Source organism: Schistocerca americana, chromosome X (genome assembly GCF_021461395.2).
Source record: "Schistocerca americana isolate TAMUIC-IGC-003095 chromosome X, iqSchAmer2.1, whole genome shotgun sequence".
Classification (NCBI taxonomy): domain Eukaryota; kingdom Metazoa; phylum Arthropoda; class Insecta; order Orthoptera; family Acrididae; genus Schistocerca; species Schistocerca americana.
In genome coordinates, this window is record NC_060130.1 from 627,379,003 (window position 1) to 627,395,817 (window position 16,815).

A 16,815-nucleotide genomic window follows, 5' to 3' on the forward strand; every position below is an offset into this window, starting at 1 on the left:
GTACACTGTTAGATGGTAAATTGATTTTTAGTCATCCTCTATGGTAACTGTTGTGTTATTCTGGGAATGGCAACTTCCTCCACAATGAGTGCTGTTCTGATTTTCAGTTGAGACACAACTGTACTTCCCCAGCATATGCTGTCCTGTTCTCTTATATAACAAACTTCAGTTAGCATGTGGTTATATATAGTGCAGTTATCTTCAGTTTATTAAATGAGTGCCGGCCGCGGTGGCAGAGCGGTTCTAGGCGCTTCAGTCTGGAACCGCGTGACTGCTACAGTCGCAGGTTCGAATCTTGCCTCGGGCATGGATGTGTGTGATGTCCTTAGGTTAATTAGGTTTAAGTAGTTCTAAGTTCTAGGGGACTGATGTCCTAAGATGTTAAGTCCCATAGTGCTCAGAGCAATTTGAACCATTCTTAAATGAGTAATATTTGCGGGTGTTAAATGACCTTTTATGTAAAATACATTTCTTAAACAATGGGTGTGATATGTTTAATTTGTGTGTTGTGAGTGACCTATGTAGTGTTGGTCAGAAAGGGATTGGATTGGTAAATATGACACCTTGCTCCTTTCAATCATTGACAGCCTATTGTAAAGCCATATAATAGTGTTGTTATCACTTGTGGTGAGTTAATAAATGACCAGAAACTTAGTGCTCTTCTCTCGCTTTCATTATGTCAGTATGGCAGGTTGCATAGATCTTTTCCTTTCAGGAACTGTTGGCACTTGCAGAGTGGGCTGCACTGAGTTGTCAGGACATAACCACAGTGTTTCTTCAAAGGTTTTTGTGAATATGTGTGATGGAGTGGGACTGATCATGTTCAAGTTTAGAACAGTTATCTGCTTTAATGCATTGCTTGACTTATGTTGAGGTATCTTAAGTCCTATTTCACGTACATGACCTACTTCTGTTGTAGAGGAATGCAATTTATGTGTGTCTCCTCAGACGTGGGAAGAGTTGAGGCTAGGGGTGTGATGCATGTGATACCCGTCATGCTGTGGAAAGTATTCCAGACAGTGATACTGGAAACCATGAAATCAACACTGTTGAATACAGACTGAGAGCATGTTACACTTCTACTAGGCTCTTCAGTGTGGTAGACAGTTGACAGCTCTGCTGTTGAGCTTTTCTACATAACACACTTAACAACTGCAAAATAGTACTCGCTTAGTAAATGGAAAGAACTCCACTATATAAATGTGAGCTTGGTGAAGTTATTTTGTCTACTCACAGAAGAGAACTGGAAAGGAAATACTGCAGAGGTATAGTCTGTCTGTAAACTGAAAATCGAGGAGCATTCATAGTGGGGGGGATGTTACCTTTCCTGGAAGAACACTACAGCTGCTGTGCAGGATGACTAAGACTCGTTTCCCCTCTAGCGGTGTAAAACAAGCAGAGACTTTCATAGATTCTGTCCATGAGAGTTTCTTGCATTACTGTTACTTGTAACTCGTATCTGCATTCCATGTAGTGTTATCGCATTTTGTGGAAAATAAACATCCGTGGGTGTGTCTACAGACAGCATTGACAGTAATACGTAAGGTTATTCGACATACCTTTGTGAGACACCCTGCAGTAGCTTCTTGTGACGTACTGGGGTGGATACTGGAGACTCACCTGCTCGCTCTTCAATTTATGGACCTATGGAGGAGAGAAGTGCATGAACACAATCCAGTGATCTACCTTCCCTTGTGCTTCTACCCTACACATCTACCACTTCACCCTGTTACACCCCAGGAACCGAATTTATCCCTTAATAGGGTTCTCCTGCACTTAGATGTGCTACACATGTTTAATACTTGTTTTTAACCTGCTTCGTTAAAGGTAAACATTAATTTTATACAGTTAAAACAGTGTTTTTAATAATCTGTGATTTTTCCATCTCCTGCAATGTGGAAACTATTAGTCCTAGAGAAAAAATGGATAGGACATTTTTTGTAGGAACTTTCATGTCATTCAATTTTTTACTGGGAGAAATTTTTGCAAGAAGCTGTGGTTTTAGAGGTGCTGGAGAAAAACATGAAGTTACCTTCAAAACTCTCCCACCGTAATGCTCACATCCTATCAGTCAGGATTTTTAGTATGTTCTTCAGGAGACTACCTCTTAACAATGTACAAGAAGTTGAGACTATCCAATTTCCCTCCTTCCCCCCCCCCCCCCCCCCCCTCCAATCTATCTTTTTTCGATCTTCACTGACTGGGCTAATGGCTCCACATCCCTGCTGTCGGTACCTTCCAAAACCTTATTGACTGTCTTCATGCATGTCTCGCACTCCAAAAGGTGGTTATTCATGCTTTTGACAGGCTGTCACATTATAATGCGACTGCTTCCAAAAAGGAATAAATTGTACTGTACAGTCATTATGATTCTACATCAAGTTAGTTTGCTTTGTGTAAGTGTAAATGTCATTTAACTGTGTTTCTCATATTGCAAGAAAAGTTAAAATAGAATATCAATAAAATAAATCTTTGTAACAGTTAACAGCTATCTTCAGTAAATATGATGGCTCTTTTTAATTTATGCAATGCCAACTATGCATCATTTTGTATGTTAATTCAGTTTTCATAATTAAATATAATTGGGTCTTTTGTCGTTTAATGGGTTTTTGGGTGGGGTAAAATTATACAACTACCCTGCTTTTTGGCTAGTACATCAAGGTGCTTTCTGACGGTCATGCTGTGCTGTATCTGCGTGATATGTTGAATTGAACGCTCTTGAAAGTTTGTTGACAGAAGGGTGTTTTATGTGTAACACTGTTCAACAACAAAATTTTTAAAGGAAAATATGCAATCTGTGTAGATTTGGGTACACTGAATTAAAAAATGACAGCTTTTGTTTTTTACCTTCTGTTTTCGTGCTATGTTTCTGTTTTTTTCTCTCTCGTTTTCTTGTCTTATCAGGTATACAACTGAAATTGCACATGAATGCTGTTTTACGTCATTATAAGGTATGCGTGTTGCAAGATGGGGTGATGACCTTGACCACCTCCTCAGATCTAGAAATTGATGAACATGCCCTCCATGTGATATTATCTCAGTGTTTTATTTCTAATTAACACAGTCTGAGATTGCTTGCCTCCCAGAGTGCTCCATTGTGTATTGTGAATTTTACATGAGTTTCAGAATTACTGTGTGGAATCAAAACTGCTTTTATGACCTGCAAATGTGGTAATAACCCCCAACAATTTGTTTTACTTATATGGATGTGCAATTTTTGGACAGAGGAAGCAAACATTGTCACATTCAGTCAATAAAACTTATTTCCTATATTTCAGGTGCTGTGTAGGGGACCAATCAAACTCGTGGGCTCCTCATAGTTTCTTGTATCATATATGTTCATCAATTCTAAATTCATGGCTGGAAGGAAAAAAGTTTCCATGAATTTTGCAGTGCTGGCCTTGTGGTGTGAACCTACAGATCATGTAACGGTTTGCTACTTCTGCTTGGTGCCTCCTCTAAAAGGATTGACAAGAGAAAAGAGCATTGTTCAGTATCTGAATGTACTAAGTGTGGTGTGACCAGTGCCTCATCTAGTGTGTCTTCCAGTTCCAGGTCTTCCAGTAGCCACAACAATAACATTTTCTACTAACAGTGAGAATGAAGACCAGTCAGATACATACCATCCTTCCACATTTAACGATTCCACCCTTACACCATTGTCATGTAGGGAAATGCACAAAATCAAGCAGAGTTAACTCGGTAATCTTGTTAGAGACTAGAACCTTCCAAAAAAAGTCAGAACTATTAGCTTCTATTTTCATGAAGTGGAATCTTCTGAAAGATAAAGCTGTAGTATGTACTATACACCACCATCAAAAGCCGCTTGGAAAGTTTTTCATCACAACAATTGTAATGACATAATGTATGGATGTTGTAAAAGGTTCTATGCAAGAACTCAATCTTATACAAACAGGACGATTGGAGACTTTTCATAAGTGATTCAAAAATTGATTTGAAAGCCATGCTATTACAAAATGGCTATGTGCTTCCTTCTGTCCCAGTGGCATATGCAGCCACAGAAAAGGAAAATTACATCACGATGACATGTTTTACATAGCTTCGACTATGATGGGCATCAATGGCTCATATGTGCCGATTTAAGTCAATGGTAAGCTTATGGGCCTACGATGTGGTTAAAGGAAGTAGGGGAACACAAGGAGGAGTTATAGACCTTTTTTCTATTGCTACTAGTTAACATGATTTATTTAAATGTCAAACTTTTCCTAGTACTACATGTCAGTGCAAGCTTCGGGTATACAATTTGCCTTCAGAATGAAACAAGATCAGATATTAAATAATTTATGCACAATTGTTAAAGAAAGTGTACTTTGTCTGCCTGTTTCCTGAATATGGGGCACATTGAGACAATTGATGGGGAGGAGTGATACAGGGAAATAATGTGAAAATATTAAACCTACTCGACATTTACAAGACTGAAATTAATTCCAAAACTGGAATAAGATTGCTGTCTTTTAATGCCACTTCGAAATTTGGGTTTTGGGAGGATCATCTTAATGTTTCCAATGGGAATGGGAGAAACATCTGACACAAGAGGAACAACAAATTTTCCTACAGCTATAGAATTTTTCCTTAAAAAACTAACTTCTGTCACCTTCTTTGTGTCTTTTCTTGGTTACTTTTTGAGTAAAGTGCACAACTTGTTTTATTTTTGAATTCACTCAAAACAAAATCATCATCAGGCTCCCGTCCCCGTTCATAAAACCCTGAAGATCTGTGTGTGGTTCCCATGTTTCATAATCTGAACTGTTACACAGCTCTAATTCTCCTCCTCCTCCTCCGTCTTCTGAAGTCTCTTCAATAAAAAGATCCCTTTCTATAGACTTTTTCCTTGATTCAACAGTTGTAGGCTGCCGTGGTTTCTGCCATGCCTTGGATGTCTGTCTTGCTTCTACAAGGTTCTTTTCTGTATTATCTGTGGCTATGATGCTTATGTCCTGTTTTCTTCCATTCTGTGTATTCTTTCTCTCATCTGCTTTGGGATAGCCTCTTACTTCCTCTGGGGGGTTGTAAATGAACCTGCAGAAACTTGTGATTCCCCAACAAGTGTACTTGGAGCTTCTTGTAGTTTGTAATTTGGTTGATGAGACATTGGCTCTCTAGAATTGGAACTACTGGTTCCTGGTGATATGGATGGTAAAGGTCTGTTAGTAATGGAACTTGGCAAGAAATCTGTTTCAATGAAGATATTGTCATCGTAGGGAAAAATTCCAGAAGACCCCAAATTGCAAAAATTTAAGGTGTTCAAAGATAGCAAGAAAAGACTACACAGAAAGAGATTACAAATTATGTTAACACACATAATGTAGGCTACATTTTAAGACCACTATTTCTGAACTCTGAAGTTAGGTACTTAAACACGTTACTTGCTGACGAGTGTTCATCGGTTGTCACTTAACATTGGGAACAGCCCACATGCTACACAAAAATGAGCTTTTCTGCACTTGATCTTGCAAGCCACGTTATGAGCAACGCTGTTAAAACTACTAAACTGAACATTTACTAACACTTATTTACAAAATTTTCTCAAGTTAACAGAACACTGGCTGTATTCCATCCAGGTTGCAGAGGAGAATGAAGATGAGTAACTTTCTTCAGAAATTTTCAAGGAAAACTATTCATGTAGCATGGACCACTGCTTCTCGTTTTCAGAGCAGAAATGTATCCCAGAGTTTGATTCGACATGGAAGACCTAAACTGATTACGATCCTTCTTCACCAAGCTGAACACTGCTTCCTCGGCTGACTCACTTCCCTTCATCGGCAGCAATGATGGAAACCATTCTACAGAAGAAAACTTGGCATCCTCAATTTTAGAAACTTCTGCAACTTTTGCATGCTTCAGTACTTCATTGCTGAGGGGGGAAAATTGTTTGATATAATCCCATGCAGAGCAGAAGCAAGCCCTGACAGATGAAAAGAATGTTGATTTGTTTTATCACTAAGTTTCTTCACCAAATTTGTCTGAACGCCAATAACTAGATCATCATTGTCTCTCTCATTCTCAACAAGATGATACTGAATTTCCTGTAACACTGAACTCTTTTATAACTTTAGGTTTAACAAACCTAAATCATCTGTAATAGGTTTGTCATTTGTTCTAACAGTTTATGAATTTGAGGGGGAAGCACTCTGAAGTTCAGAATTAAGATTCTCAAATACAGGAATGACAGCACACAGGAAAGCACAGTATGCATTGTTTAAGCCTGAATAGTGAAACATAAGCAGTTTTTCTTCACAGGTTTGAATAATGTTGTTGTTCTTCAGCACAGGAGTTTCAGATTTTGTGGCAGATACAAATCTCTTGGGGGCAACCAATTCTGATGACTCGATAGCCTTCCTCTTTCCATGGTCTTCAGAACCACCAAGCTCAGCTTTTGGGATTGTAAATGATGTAAAGCTACTTAATGCACACTGAGCACCAACACGCACCTCATCTTTAAATAACAAAACTAAAGGATTCCACTGCTTGGACAACAATCTCTGCAGACACTTCCCTATATATATCCATCTTGTGCAGACATATTTTAATATCTTTTTAGTTTCCTTGTTGTGAAGCTCTTAGAACTTCTTACAGTGTTCGTTCCTCTTGCAACTCTTCTCTAAATAATAGAAAACATCAACTAAAAGTTCATCAGTCTTAACAGGCAAACTGCTTGCACCTTTCTCAGCAGCCAAGTTAATCAAATGACATGACCAACCCAGCACAAAGACATATGGTTGTGCTTCTCTTAAAACAGCAGCAACCCCATTTTTTCTTTCCAATCATGACTCAAGAATTGTTGGAACAGAATGCCACATAATTTTCAGTAGGTATTTTGTAACTGTGAAATTGACAAATTCCCAATATTGTGTCCTGTTTAATTGCCCACCAAGACTGGGACATACAGCACCAAAGTAACTATCTTGTCCTGCTCTTCCTCAAAACAGGTGACGACTAAGGGATAAAGCTTAGCATCACTGTCATTGCTCCCATCTGTAGCCAAAGTAAATGAGTTCATTTCTTGAAAATATGTGAAGTCTTTGTACGACCAAAACCGTATCTTCTTGCAATTTCCGGACCAGAGAACGTTTTCTTGAAGAGGGCACCAGCATGATCAGCAGCAGGTAACGTAATATTATGTTCAATTAAAAATGAAGTGAAACCTACATTCTGCTCTTATTACATCCAGGAGTGGTAACAAATGACTCAAATTTCCTACTGTTATCCTTCATATTCATATTGGAGAGCTGTTTAACAGATTGAATATAATTTATTAATTCAGTTCTTCCTCCATAAGCAATGTTTATATCACATGGAACATTTTGTGAATGAATGTTTCACCTCTCCGCGATTGCATAACACATGGAAATTCAGCAGAACATTGCATCCCTGAAAGACTGATGATATTGTTTCTTAGTTGAACTCGTCACGAAAATGCTAAATCGCACAAAATTTGCAGCAAACACCGTAAAAACAAAGCATAAACAAAGCTTTCCTGCTAATATGCAGGCAAAGCACAGAGTATGCAGCGATAATCTGAGAGATGTGATTGATAGAATGTTTGATCTACTTTCGCTGGCGGTGTTTCAAACACACAGAGTTTATGACAAAAATGCAGCAGTATTCTGTGAGAAGGGGTTATTAATAATATTACTGGTGAACTTTCAGTCTAATTTCAAACACTCGCATCTCAGAATAGCAGCTATTATCGAAAGTCAAAATGGAAATGCGATATGAATGCAGAGGTCAGGAACAAGCCTGTGAATTAAAAATCCGGAAAGAAACAAAGTTCATCTGGAAACCCAAAAGACTACCCCAAAATCTGGAAATCTTCCGAGAAAGCCAGAAAACTTTGAGGTATTAATGATTATTGAAGGAGTAAGACCTTTCTGATGAGCACTCCCTACTCAGGCAGCAATTTCATTGATCATGACTGGTTTTCATGGGTGTTGCATTAACCAGGAGTCGATCATGTCATTATATGCTAGTTTAAAATGTTTAAATATTCAGACATCCAGTGGCTGAAGCTTGCTTGTTGAATGTGGTGGAACAGTCAAGATAGTGACGCCAATATCTTCTGACAGGTTTAAGACATTAATAATAGATAGCTGTCATGGTTGTTATAAATTAGTAGAGAAGGATTTTCCTTTGGAGCTGGCTGATTGTTTTATGAAATGTTTAATCACTTCATAAAAAAGTTTCACATTCCAACCAGAGGGTGAAGCTAGACCCAGGCTTCCAGGGGGTGCCACATCCAACATGTACTCTTTAAAATGCACTCTGGGAAAGACTAGGACTGGTGGAAGACTGTTCCCCACAGCACTCGGTACCCAGCAAGTTGTTACTAATGCCCCTTTTTCAGCACTTGTCACTTTGCATACTTGCTTTACTCCTCATTCAGCAGCAATCTTTGCAGGTTTTATCTGTTGTTGTGCTAGTTTCATCCAGATTAAAGACCCATGTTCCATCGGAAAAACTGCGGCATCACTTTATCGTCATCTTCTAGCTATCAAAAAACACTTTTATGTTGTTTCTTGAATTCAGTTGCCCTTGATAGACTGCACCTTTCAGGCATTTGTATTGATGGTGTTGGGTGCCATTTAAGAAATCCCCATATCCAATCCACCCCAGCAAATCTGTTGGCATTACAGGTCTTGGTTATTCTCTTATTATTCTTTACAGCTAGTTCACAGGCTAGTTTCCATAAGGTATGACACCAAGACCGATTTTCTTCATCACTGAAAACCAGTCTATCACAATAATAGGAGTCATGTGAACTTCATTGATTGAGTCCTTATATTTCTTTACATATTGTTCCAATGTCTGAAATGGCAACTTATTATCGACAGATTGAATGCTACGCCCACGTATTACAAAGTCTATGGCTTGTCTCATACATTCAGATGTAAATTTACTTACCTGAGCTTTTCTTTTATGATCCCATGATGGAGTTCTGAAACATAAAGTAAATTCGGTCAAAACTACTGTAATTTTGAACATACAAGTATGGGATTCTGTGCAGGGAACACAGAAATAAGTGTCTCACTGTTACCCATGTGTCCATTTTCTAAAACTGGAATTACATCGATTCACAATTAAGAAATTTTCTGTGTTAATATATCAAAATAGAGCTTCTCATTTTATACACTAACTTAACTCATCTGATTTGTTCTCTGGCAGATAAAACAAATAATATGCTTTGAGGAAGATCACAACAAACCACCAAAACAACATCCAACATTCAAAACTCAACTACAGGCTGTTAAATTTGAAAACAAAAAGTATTGGCTAGAAGCATGTTAGTACCGCATTCCAATAGTAAGGTTCCAGTGTTGCTTCACTTTCATGTTTTCTCACTGTTCCCCATGTCTCATTGTACGCCAGGTTCCCATACTGTTGCTGCATTTGTGAGTGGGATGGTCATGCTGATGACGTGCGTTACAAACATGTGGACTGGCCATGATGAAACGTTTTATTGCCTGGTAAGAAAGTTTCAAATGGGAGCCACGTGTAAATCAGTAGTCTTGTTACTGCCACAACATATAAAGCTATAATTGATGGAGTCATTTGCAAAAGCAGTGAATAAGAACAACAAAAGAGCATTTGAATACTTGTGGGGAAAATTCCCTGGACTAAGTGCTGAGAATGTCAGGCAGGGAGTATTCATTGGTCCACAGTTACTTAGTGCCCTTGGAGAGTAGCAATGTAGTATATTCTGCCCTGATGAGCCAACGTGTGGCTGTGCTTTTGAGAAGTTACAGCGCTGTTCTTGGGCAGTAGGAGGGCTGAAAATTACGTTCAGTTTGTGAGTCATATCTGCATTTGAGAAACTGAAATTCAACAGGTCACTCAAAAAGCACTTCATTCGATCACACATCGAATTTTTGCCTGAAGATTGTCGGGCGTTTAGTGATGAACATGGTGAGAAGTTTCACCAACAAATCTCCGTAATGGAACATAGATATCAAGGAAGATTCATATCTTCAGTGTTTGCAGATTTCGGCTTTGCATAAAGAATCTCTTCCATAAGCGTCAGGCCAAGAAAAAACGTGTGTTGCAAAGCAAGGCAGCTGTTAATAGCGAATCTTTAATTGAATTTAATTAACTTTAGCTTTTCATGTACTTGGTCTAAAGCACTTTAATGTATTTTTCCACGTGATTCGTGAATTTGCTCATATTTCAGTGATATAGCCTATAAAATATCTAAAAAAAGGAAAAACTGGAGCTTTTATGTTATGCATTATCAAAAAAATTGAGTAAAATATGAAGGATATATGTATCAGTATTTCAGTGAAAAATATTTACTTCAACGCCTTGTATCTAAAAAGTAGAGCCATTCTGTAAAAAAAACGGGCTTCATATTTGTGATACGTCAAATGTTTGGTAAGTAAACGTGTTGGGCAGTGCTACGCTTGTTAGTGTAGGACCCACTATTATATGTGAAAAAATAATTTTCAAAAACTTCCATACATGAGCTAATTTAGATTTTTATAATTTTCAGCTTCAGCACATTCAAATCCATATAAATCAACTATTTTGGCCTTTGAAAAAAAAGTTATATTTTGTTGCGTAGTGTATTAGAAAGGAAATTCCGTTAAAAAGTGCGCGACCAGTGCCAAGATGCGGTCGGATCGCCACTGAATTTGCTGGACGATATTTCTTATTGAAGTTGTTTGGACCCCAACTATTTCGCACATCAAATACTCGGTGTATCAAAAAGGTGCCAACTTATAATCGATAATGGCGGCGATTGATGTAACTATTAGGTAATAACATATTTTCATGTAAACATATTTTGTAATAGTGTCTTTTATTTCATTCAAGCAACGGCATACACTTTCTTGTAGAACTGACTTTAATTTGTGATTTCCGTCATGAAATAAATAAGATTTTCCAGAAGATATCATGCTAGTACCGTCTTAGAAATCAATGAAACATAGTTTTTATCTATCATTTGCAACAGTTGCAATTGTTTCAAAATGAAAAATTTTCTAAAGTGATCTTTGATAAAATGTGTCCTTAAAACTAATCTAAAAGCAAAAAGAACATTTGTTGTATAAATAATAAAGAATTGGAGCAATAAATCTTTATTTTAAATTCGTAATTAATTTACCATTTTAAGTACAAATAAATATTTTTATTTGTATAAATGAATAATGGTGTGAATCAGTATTGTCAGTGATGAGTAATAATGTATAATGTATTTGTCATTTGAATAAATTTTCCCGTGGTGCGTAGCGTAGGAGCCCATCAATCAGTTCTGGGCCTGTCACCAGAAAGGTGTGGCACAGAAACAGTGGTGGTTTCCCTTCTCGCAGCACTTCCTTATACAGTAGCTGTTGCAACCGTTTTTGTGTGAAGCCTAATTGGCGTTCTTTCAATCGTTTGGATCGACTTGTCACCGTGGAGTCGGGGGGGGGGGGGGGGGGGGGGATATTTGTGATCACATCGCACACTTGTAAGGTGACTTGTTAGCAATGGGTGCTGCAAAGTGATTATATTTCATCGCATCCTGCTTTGAGCCCGGCGACAGCGGAATGCGCGTCGACGTGACTGAAAGACAGGGGTGGGCACTGATTTTGAGTGTGCCAGTCCTTGAAGTAGTTTCAGATAATTGGAGAACTGAGAAGTTCTCTAAAACTGGTGTTGAGTATTGAAATTTTACATTCGAGAACAAGGCCTCCCGTTTCACGTTGCGGATCAGGTCTTGTCGCCTGGACAAGAGACCGAAACGAGAACAGTTGTTCTCTGATGTATATTAGTTATTTTCAGCTACCACTTACTAGGGGAATTTTGGCAACTGGTTTCTCTCATTCTGTTGTTTTAAAAAACTACGTAATATTAAAAATGCTTTAAAAAAATATTTGATCATCCACACAGTATAGTTGTATTAACAGAATCCCCACATAGTTTCACCAAGAGCTGTTCCATTAGATTTGAAAATTATTAGGAAAACAACAAAGTATAAAATTTTTTGAGGAAAAATTTTCTGAATAAAGTATTGTAGTTATTTAATTTTCCGTCTAATGCTGTAGTTAAGTTCTCAAATTCTTTTGCTTAGGTTGCAGTAGGTATGTCCCCACATATTAGTTTAAACAAAGAATGCAGGCTTTCCGTTATTACTGATATTTGATTTATGAGCGTAAGGCCGTGAACCAAGGCATAATTCTCCGTCTAACGTTTCATCTTCCACTGCTGGAGACATCAGAAACTTTGATTCAGAAAACTATTACAGATTCAAGCAAGCTTGGTCGGTCGGGTCTTTATCATGGATTGCCCGTCTCTCCTGTTTGTTGCAGAGGTTAAGCAGGTTTGCTGTTCCTCCTAAATCTACACACATCAAAAAAAAGTTTTGCATCACCTCCGTGTCGAGAGTACCCGAAACTGCACAGAAAATTTGAATAGAGATCAACATAAACATCATTTCCGCTCTTTTCATTGCTCATGAAAACAGCACCACCGTACAGCAAGACCTTCAGAGGTGGTGGTCCAGACCGCGGTACACACTGGTACCTCTAATACCCAGTAGCACCTCCTCTTGCATTGATCCATGCCTGTATTCGTTCTGGCATACTATCCGCAAGTTCATCAAGGCACTGTTGGTCTAGATTGCCCCCGTCCTCAACGGCGATTCGGTGTAGATCCCTCAGATTGGTTGGTGGGTCACATCGTCCATAAACAGCCCTTTCCAATCTATCCCAGGCTTGTTCGATAGGGTTCATGTCTGGAGAACATGCTGGCCAGTCTAGTCGAGCGATGCTATCCTGAAGGAAGTCATTCACAAGATGTGCACGATGGGGACGCGAATTGTCGTCCATGAAGACGAATACCTCGCCAATATGCCGCCGATATGGTTGCACTATTGGTTGGATGATGACATTGACGTATCGTACAGCCGTTACAACACCTTCCACGACCACCAGCGGCGTACGTCGGCTCCACATAATGTCACCCCAAAACGGCAGGGAACCTCCACCTTGCTGCACTCACTGGACAGTGTATCTAAGGCGTTCAGCCTAGCCAGGTTGCCTCCAAACACGTCTCTGACGATTGTCTGGTTGAAGGTATATGCGACACTCATCGGCGAAGAGAACGTTCCACTTGGCATGTTGTTGGGCCCATGTGTACCGCACTGCACGGTGTCGTGGTTGCAAAAATTGACCTCGCCATGGATGTCGAGAGTAAAGTTGCGCATCGTGCAGCCTATTGCGCACAGTTTGAGTCGTAACACGACGTCCTGTGGCTGCATGAAAAGCATTATTCAACACGGTGTTGCTGTCAGGGTTCCTCCGAGCCATATCCGTAATTAGCGGTCATCCACTGTCCACGGGGGACCTGAGCGAGGCATGTCATCGACAGTTCCAGTCTCTCTCTATCTCCTCCATGTCCGAACAACATCGCTTTAGTTCACTCGGAGACACGTGGATACTTCCCTTGTTTGAGAGCCCTCCCTGGCACAAAGTAACAATGCGGACGCGATCGAACCGTGGTATTGATCTTCTAGGCATGGTTGAACTACACACAACACGAGCCGTGTACATCCTTCCTGGTATAATGACTGGAAGTGATCGGCTGTCGGACCCGCTCTGTCTAATAGGCGCAGCTCATGTATGGTTGTTTACATCTTGGAGCGGGTTTATTGACATCTCTGAACAGTCAAAGGGACTGTGTGTGTGATACAATATCCACAGTCAACGTCTATCTTCAGGAGTTCTGGGAATCGGGATGATGCAAAACTTTTTTGATATGTGTACTTTGCTTGTGTCGTCTCCTCACGTTGTTTGTTGTCATGTTGCGCTTCACAGGTAGGTTGTCTGCTCTTTGCCAGCAATGCCGATAAGGTGTGTTTGTGTTCATTGCTCATCGATGCGGACGCCAGAGAGTGCAGCTGCAGTGGCAGCGGGCGTGGCTGCCTGGGCAGCCGGCATCACAATCGATTGAGGCGCCATGGCGAGCTGCGTGACTCGCTCGAAGGCCAAAGTGCGTGTGGATATGAGTGCAGGCAGGTCGCCAGAAGTGACAGCGGTCAGGCGCAGCAGCCATTGTTTGACGACTCGGAGCGGCTTCAGTGCGGTCGGCATGGGTGTTTTCTCCTTAAGTGGTCGTCACACGGGACGAGGCAGCGTAGGTTGACGTGCACGCGGACGGCTATCTAATTTCGCTTGCTAGAGTGCCGTCTGCTCAAGGGATGAACTGCTTAACGTGATTTTGCGCTCTCGGCTCTCTTGTCCATATGCTAGTCGTGTTCTGTGTGTGGTATACATAAATAAAAACTTCAGTACTCTTGAACATGTGATAAGACAAAAAGGAAAGATACATGTAAATGACTTCAGCTTATAAAAACTGACGAAATCGAACAAACTCACTCCCCACAGGAAGAGTACTTATTTTTACATAACACTAAATATTACAGAAGTTATTTCAATTAATTTTGTAAGAGAGCCTCACGATCTCTTAGAAAACGCGTAGGTGAAAAAAAGATTCAGTGGGACGCGAACCCTTCCACTTTCGAACTGTGCTATTTCCCTAACGTGAAAACCCTGCATACTACGCTACGGTGGAGCTGTGCAATGAACGATATTGTATTTTGTGTTACGGTCTTCTAGAAGCTTTAATCGCCGGTATGTTATTAACTGCTATTTAATTACAACAAATCCTAACGAGAACTACACGTTTGTCATGGAACTTCAGTGTGTCTTTGCCATAAAATGGCTTACGTTCATAACACGCGAATTGTAATGTGAAAATAACTAAATAAGAAAATTATTTAACCGCCACAGTGACGTTTCCCGGCATTTTATTACAAGAAGTTGCACTAAAAACGACGCGTTCTCTACATTCTACTTGTGACGTAGGGAGTGTTTTTTTCTTTTTATTGGTTCTAAGTTACTGTGGCACGTTGCCGAAATATCGAAGAACTTTTGTGTTTCACGTGACGAAACGGCTCCTGAACGTGAAGTAGAGGGAAGCATCGTCACAAAATTGTTAGAGCGCCACGACCACGTTAGCTAACTCGTCCTGTGTGTCGACTGCTTCAGGGAGATGGACTGACAGACTATAATATAAGGTGTGCCATCACGAGCGCGCTTTTTGACGTGCAGATGCCGGGTTCTGCTTCCTGGAGCACAGGCGACAGGCAGTCGTGCTGTCCTCGTTACAAGGAAACATCAAAACTCTTCATTGTATTTTAAAGAGAAAAAAGGTCGATCCTGCGCGAAAATTGTGGCCATAATTCTAATAGTACGCAATTATGACTTAACAGTATAGCTTTTAAACTTTGCGCGCGCAGGTTGTCTGTCACACACTCCGCCAGAGAGCGAAATACTTTATACAAAGGAATAAGTGAAATGCTGTTTTAATGATGATAAATTGCTTTGTTCATTGTGTCAAAGTACGCAGTTTCTATCCTTTAGTTGGTGCCAGAGATCTCTTCGCTTTGAACATTTTTAGGTTGCAATTCACAAACACAGTGTAAATGAATTGGTGTGTCATTAAAGAAGTAGCTTAGCGCTATTTCATTATTATTACCGCAGTTGTGCTTTACTTTCTTTGGATTCTCAAGTTGGCACTGTTAAAGTGAAGTTAGTTTGCAGGACATGCACCATTCGTCAGCGTGATTAACATGGTTAAATTGTAAATAGAAAAGAATTAACTTCATTTCATAATTATTCTTCAGTTACTTAGGTTTATTCATTTTTATTTTGATGTGTATACATGCCTGCAGAATATCAGTACTAGAATATTGTTATTATTGAACGTATATGTGTGTGAGGTTGGCATGTTACATATTTAATAATTTTCACGCAGAATAACGTGTTCTCAAACAGTACTTCAAAACACGCTGAACAATTGTCTGCCTACTACTCCCATTGCGTTCAACACCCCACGAATAGGAGGGCTCTGTGTACAGTACTTCACGCTCGACCATTAAGCGGCTGTAGCGGGATAGAGCTAATGACAAACAACCAGTGCAAGAAAAGTTTGAAAAAACTGTACTTTCGGACAGCTATAACTGCATACTAACGGAATTTAGCCCTAATGTTCGCCTGTGATTGGTAGATAGGCTGATATCTTGCAAGTGTGTGTTTTCTCTCCTTTAAAAAAAGAGATTGAGTTGGTGTTACCTTGTTAGTGTCTTTGGCCCCCCCCCCCCCCTCCTCAACTGCCATGGCGCAGATGTCAGGTGTAGTGGGCGAACTTCGGCTTCTATTGCATGCCGCATGGATGAGCTGCCTCAGCATGGGCGATATTCTGGTCAAAATCGACCATTCGAAGTGCGTGCACCTTTCTTGCCTGCCTGTACGTCAGCAACCAATCAATACACGAGTGTGTCAGTGACATCAATGATCTGTAGATTACGCTGAGTGTGGAGTCCAAAATTTTAAGAGTATGCTGCACACTCTATACTCGGATACAAGAGACTATGGTGGCATCTGCTAACATTGAAAATTAGCACTAGAACTGCTAGATTTTTCCAATCCCCTAGAACCGTCTTCGGGACAAAAACATCCAAACTGTAGTCAATATGTTTACAACTCGTTCTTAGTCTCTTATTTTGGGAATTGAAGTTTTTTGTAACAAATAGTCACAGCAATAATCTATTATTTTTAACTCTAAACACTGAATATTTTCATATTTTTTGTTCAAATCAATTTAAAAATCCAGTGTCCATAATATTATAACAAAATCTTTTTTAAACAAAATATTTTCTACAATTAAGCAAGGACATTTAGTGTTGAGACAGTATGTTACCATAATCTAATAGAGGTCTACACTTTGACACACATTATGTAAAACTAAACATTACAATTT

At 39.6% G+C, this 16,815-nt stretch overlaps 1 protein-coding gene across 6 annotated transcripts in view; it reads left to right on the forward strand.

Annotated features, from left to right (window-relative positions):
• LOC124555356 (E3 ubiquitin-protein ligase RNF6-like) overlaps positions 1 to 16,815 on the forward strand; it is a 64,243-nt gene that overhangs the window by 16,110 nt on the left and 31,318 nt on the right. Inside the window, exon 1 of one of the 6 annotated variants that reach the window (XM_047129235.1) lies at positions 13,999 to 14,127. The exons of 4 other annotated variants lie outside the window; for them this stretch is intronic. The gene's annotated coding sequence lies outside the window, so the exon portion shown is untranslated. Of the gene's footprint in view, positions 1 to 13,998; positions 14,128 to 14,219; positions 15,071 to 16,815 lie in introns of those variants that run through there. One more of the 6 variants, XM_047129234.1, reaches the window with a different exon arrangement.